This window comes from Lonchura striata, chromosome 9, assembly GCF_046129695.1.
Source record: "Lonchura striata isolate bLonStr1 chromosome 9, bLonStr1.mat, whole genome shotgun sequence".
Classification (NCBI taxonomy): domain Eukaryota; kingdom Metazoa; phylum Chordata; class Aves; order Passeriformes; family Estrildidae; genus Lonchura; species Lonchura striata.
The window spans coordinates 23,753,390-23,759,389 of record NC_134611.1 but is presented as its reverse complement, the minus strand read 5'-3'; the positions used below and the strand labels follow the sequence as shown (position 1 = coordinate 23,759,389).

At 40.0% G+C, this 6,000-nt stretch overlaps 1 long non-coding RNA gene across 1 annotated transcript in view; it reads right to left on the bottom strand.

Annotated features, from left to right (window-relative positions):
- Nucleotides 1-426: 426 nt before the first annotated feature.
- Nucleotides 427-6,000, bottom strand: part of LOC110479554 (uncharacterized) — a 45,679-nt gene continuing 40,105 nt past the window's right edge. The window contains exon 3 of the long non-coding RNA XR_013340475.1: nucleotides 427-597. This is a non-coding gene — a long non-coding RNA (uncharacterized LOC110479554). The remainder of the gene's footprint in view (nucleotides 598-6,000) is intronic.

Sequence of the window (6,000 nt, the reverse complement as noted above, 5' to 3'; positions counted from 1 at the left end):
CAGTGCCTTAAATTGGAAGAAACCAACAGCCCCTGAAAACACTCCAGGTCAATGTTGTGTAATGGTGGAAATTGTTTTTGGCAAGGAGCACAACAATGGATGCAACCATCAGTCTCAGAGTTGTTTCTCAATGAGTACAACTCTCCCTAACAGAGAAAACAGGTTGTAAATTCACTGGCTTGTGATAGACATGGGCATGGGGATGGGACCTGCCTTCTGCCCAGCCTGTGCCAAAGTGCAGCTTGAACTGCTCTGAACTCGGGGGCTGCTGCTCACAGTCTCTGTGGAAGCATGCACTGATGTAAATCCTTTTGGCTTGATTCCATCCTCATATTGACCTGCATGAAAGTACACTGCTGTCAAGTAACTTACCTCAGGATGAGAGTAGAATTAGATCATAGTCATGGCCCAGGTCTGCAACTGCTGTTCTTTTATTTTTCCTTTTTTACTTTGGCTGCTTAGAATGAGAGGAAAATGGCCTGTTGAATCTTATATGGTCAAATGGACTTTTGCTGAGGCGATGCCCAAATTCTCCATAAATTATTTCTTTTCACTTGGAGCAGGTCTCATTGTGAACATCTCAGGATTCATATTTAACTGAAAAAAAAAAAAAAACAAACCTCTCTCTGCAATGGAAATTCTTTGGTGCAGCCCTTTAGCCAAGGATTAAAAATCTCCTGAGTAGAAAGCAAATTAAACAAAAATTTATTCCCTCCGTTTCATTGGGTGAAACCCCACTACTTTATATCACATCAGCCCTAAGTGATGTTGTGTCACATCCTAGGCAGGGCAGTGTTCTGCCTCCTTTGCTCTGTGGTTGATTTCATAGCAAGACCTCTAAAAAATATGAGTGGGGAACAGCAATATCACCTATGGTTACCTCAAGAAATCAGCTACTTTATTCATGAGTCTTTGTATCTAAAGGAGGGTGCTGAACCAGAAATAAAATGATCAGATAGGAAAATGGAGCCAGTCTTGGTTTACTCTGTCAAGAGTAAGGACAAATAAAGACAAAAAGCTCCCAAACTCAAGCCAGTGATTTTCATGTAAAACCACTTGTGCAGAGTATCTTTTAAAGACCATGTGTATTTCTATTCTACACTGTTGCCAGGTCCAATGCTGCTGTTTCCACATTTGACTGTAGAGGTACTCCTCAACTCTTATCCCTACATTGTCCTTTTAAAAAAGCTATGTTTCTGGAGGCAGTCTTTTTTAAAAACAAAATTCTTCTTGATCTGTCATTGCAGGTGGGGTTAAGAAAAAGCTCAGCTTTATTAAGTGCTGTGAGAAAACCTTTCTGTCCCTCACATTTAAGACTTAGTGCATGTGCAATTCCTTTGCATGCTTCTAAATGTTTTAAACATGAAATAAATCTAAATGCTAAACTTCATATCATTTTTGTCCAGCCAAAAAAGATAATTAAATAGCAGGTTACATCAATACAGTATTGTCTGTGTCAGTGAGACTTCATTAACAGATGCTGTTACAATATAGATCACGTATTTTCACTGAAAGAGGGATGTGTGTGAGAGCTGTGCATTAACAGATAATTTAGGCTGACTCCAGAAAACACTCAGATTCAGTCTTCTGTGGATATCTTCTTTTACTGGCATTTTCGCCTGCGTTTTCATTGCTTGCAATGGCCATTTAACTGAAGAAATGCAGCTGCCAGCATGAAAGGATTATTTTGCTAATCTTCCTTAAAGCTTCCCTCCGAGTATTCTATCAATATGAGGTTGTTGGTAGGAAACAACATAAACCTAATATAAATCCTGTTTTTTGGAACTGTGATTTGAAGTTGCACAGCATTCCACAATCATGTGGAAGGGTATTTTGTAGAATGCTTGTTATTCATTCTTTCATTCTGCTGTCCCTTAAATCTAAGGCCAAATAGGAATAATGTTTTCCTGTAGCTGCCCTGGCAAATATGGCTTTTATTACAGGAGAGTCACACAATCTTCAAATCCAATTAGACTCATGCCATCCTGTTGAGGCATACATTAAAATTTAGCAAATGAATCTTATGGAATGACCTGCTTCATCTGCCATAGTACTTCTTCCTTTTAGTAAGGGATTCCTCAACCTGAAACTTATTTTTTCTTTTTACCTACAGTGGGTTCTTTCAGTAAAGGAAAAATTTGGAAACACAGAAAATGTATTCAGAGGCAGTGCTGTAAATGGGACGGCATGTTCCATCTGAGATAATAGAGATGACCTGCTGGTTAATAAAAGATAAAACCATTTCCAGGGTCTTGAACTAACTGCAAGAGAACCCAAAAGGAAAAGAATTTTTTTTCTGTGTAAGCTTTTTAGACAAGAAAAATGAAACAAAAAACTCGGCACCCTTCCATCTCCATTCTACATGTGCATTGGAAATATGTCTCATTAATTAGATTAATCTATTGTCCCAAAGGTACATTGCAATGTGATTTCACCAAGAAGAAAAAGATTTACTGAGATTCTTCTTAGTGAAAGAGATCCTGGCAAAACCACAGATCATTATAGCCAGAGCTGGGCCTGACGGATTCTTGCTGTTTGACTGACCCTTCATTTTGTTAAGTGTGAGAAAATTTTGCTTAGCATATCAGAATATGAACTAACACACTAAATATTTTATTCTGTGCTGAATTAAGTATGACAGGTTTTAATTCATCTTCATCAAGCACCCTTATTGAAAATTAAACGGGCACAACACAGCAGAGTGGGAAAGGAGAGGCATTATAATTAAAGCACAAATAAGCAGAGCATGTGACTCTATTAAAATTTATTATTAAGCTATTCCCTGCAAAATGTGTCATAGCTTTAGCAGTGCTTTGCCATAATGAAGTGTTCTAGCCAAAGCCCTGGGGTTTTGGATCTGTTAATCCTGCTAAGCCAGTCCTGGTGATGGGAGGGGCTGTGTGGCAGCAGGAAGCCTCTTGGTGCTTCATTTCCCATCCTTTGAAGAGCAAAGTGCCCCAGGCCATAGACGAGGGGAGCCTGCAGCACTCTGCAGCCCTGGCATCCCTGCAGGTGCAGCCCCAGAGCAGCAGGAGCCCCTCCCTGGGAGCCTTGGGCAAGGGCCAGCCCTGCTGGAGAGCAGAGGGGTGCTGGGGATGGTGGTGCCAGCGATGCCCTGAGATGGTGCTGAGATACAAACCCTGCCTGCACGGTGCTGTGCCTGGCACTGATCTGTCCCAGTGCCAGCTCTGGGACCAGGGGGCACAGAACTGCCTTTGCCTCTGCTCTGCCCTGTGCCAAGGACGAGCACCATGACTCTGAGGCTCAGACATGAAAGCTTTGTTCTTCTGATCCAGGCCTGCAGGCTGAAATCCCACCAGATCCAAGAAGGGCCAAAAGTGTTTTCTTTGGACACTTTGATAAAAACTTCTCTATTTGTAGCAAGACTTTCTGCAGTGGTTTATCTTTGTTTATCTATTATATGTTATTTTCACTCCTCTATTTGTATTTCAATTCCTTTTCACTTTTGTTGTTCTGAGATTCTTATACTGAGACCATCCTGTTCATTAGTGCACTTAATTTGTCCCTACAGCTGCAGGCTGAAAATCTTTAGCTATGGCTGTGGCAAATGACTAATCTGCACACATTGTTGCTCATGAACATATTGAGTCATGTTTGCTTTAGTGAATGATCTGGTGTCAGACCATACAGGAAGCCTTTCTGGCATTTGTGTTGTGATATATTTTGTTACCATGAAGTTTAAATGCACAGATTTAGGACTGTGTTAATTTTGGTTTTCTGCCTTGTTTCCTTGCGATTGTTGTTCTTATTACAACTTTGTCAATTATTTATTGAGTGTATTCAATTTCCAGCAGAATATACCTGGAGATAATCATCCTTTTTCCCTTCTGCAATACCTGTGCTTTCTTGTCAGTGATTCACTCCGACACTGTTCCTTTCCTGAACGTGCAGTTTTAATAGAAATGCCAAATATAGTAAGCCTGCTTTAATGACTAAGTGCATTGAATGTCACAGAGTGGATGCATTAAAAAAGGAGTTGAGACATTCCTCCAAAAAACTTTTGAAACTCAATAAGAACTATGGCTAATCTTTAAGAACTTTAAGATTGTGGCTGTGGTCTCATGCAGTAGGAACCCATTTCATACCCTGAGGGAGCTACTTGTATCTCTTTCCCAGAGGTAGGACAGATCAGGGAATTTGCCACTTTAACCTCCTGCTAGGGAAGTGGCTGGGCAGGAAGAACAGGCAGGAAATGACTACAGCCATATTTTCTTCACCTTGCTTCCCAGATCACCTTTGTTTCTGGTTTGGAAGGATAATAATTTATTGTTCACTTTTGCTCAGGGATGGACATGAAGGCAAAATCAACCTTCTTGTCAGAAATTATGTGAACCAGTTGGTTTTAGAGCCAATAATTCATCAATGGCGCTTTTTCTAGTCAAAATAATGGTATTCCAACAAACTGCTCTCCAGTTCTTGTTTATGCTTTATTTATAACAGCTTATCTCCAGAGCCAACAGGAGCCATTAGTGAGAGATTCTTCTCCTCCAAGATGGAAAGCCTGGGTAAAGCTGCTGTTCCCAAGGAGCAGGAGCCAGCAGGGCGTGTGTAGCCTCCTTTGCGCAGGGCAGAGCTTCCTTTCCCTTGGAAACGGAGCTCTCCACACAGAACACTCCTCCTCCACTTAGTGCCAGAGAGAGGAGTCATCTGACCCATAAATATTAGAGTTGAAAAAACCTCTGTGGTCACCAGCTCGAGCCCCTGCAAACGGTGGAGCTTGGCATGATCCTCAGGGAGGAACATTTGCCTTGAAATCAGTGATCCTCCCTGCGAGATTACATCCCTCCTCTCTCATTTAGTCCTATTTAATCTACATTTTCCTCTTCAGTAATTCTGAGCTATTACTATGCTTCTACCTGCTTTCCCCATGCTGCCAACCATCCTCCCACACCACCCTCCACATTCTTGTTATTAATTCTTAAGTACTCACAGCCTGCTATCATTTCATCTTTTCTCTAGACAGGGCAAATTCAACAGTTGGCTTTCTTGCCTAATTACTCTTAATCCAAAAGCTGCTGTCTTCTGAACTTTGTGGATTTTTTTGTTTGCTGCCTGCCCTAGTTAAGTGTTTTTTTCTCTTTAAATCTAACATGATTTCCTAGTAGGGAATGCTCAGAGCATTGCAAATGTAGCTTTACCAGCCAGGACTGTGTAGAACATTTCAATTCTGTGTACAATATCTTACTGCATGTAGCCACAAGGACAGTAATCAATGGGATTGCAGAAAACTCTGAATTTTATAGAAATCAAAGGAAAAAAACACTGAGCCCTGGGGAAAACAATGAAAGATTATTTAGGACAGAAAAATTAAGACATTTAAAGAATTGTATCTTCTTAATAGTACAAAGACAGGTATCTGTAGATTTAGGTGTTTTGTTGGGTTTTTTTTGTTTTGTTTTTCTTTTAGGAAAAAAAATCTATAAAACATTTTTTTAAAAAGGAATTATATTTTAAATCCTTATTTCTTCTGTTCTGCAGAAAATGCTTTGGGCCAAGCTTCTTTACTGATTATTAGCCTGTGCTGAGTGCACACAACACTTTGCCCTTAGTCTGCAGGGCACCCCAGTCCTGCCATCACACAGAAAATACCCAGAATGCTGCCTCTTCTTGCCTGGCTGATGCATCACATTGTGAATCACAGCATGTACTGAGTGCAGGTGAAATAACTTAGCATAAAGACAAGATCTGGTCTGAAAGAATCAGCCCCAATTTGGGTTTGGAGTTAAGAGCATATTCATAGTAATATTGTGAAAAGAAATATCTCTCTCTCTTTTAAAATTGCTTCTAAATTGAGGGCAGGGAAGGGTTGGCTTATTATATAAGGTTTATATTTTTTTATTATTAAAATTATGGCTTATATATTATATGTTTGCTTTAATTCTAATTGCAAATAATTTTGCATAATGTATGTTCAAGATTGTCTGAAAGAAGTACACAATATCTCATCATTCTTCCCTCTCAATACATTGTGAAAAAATA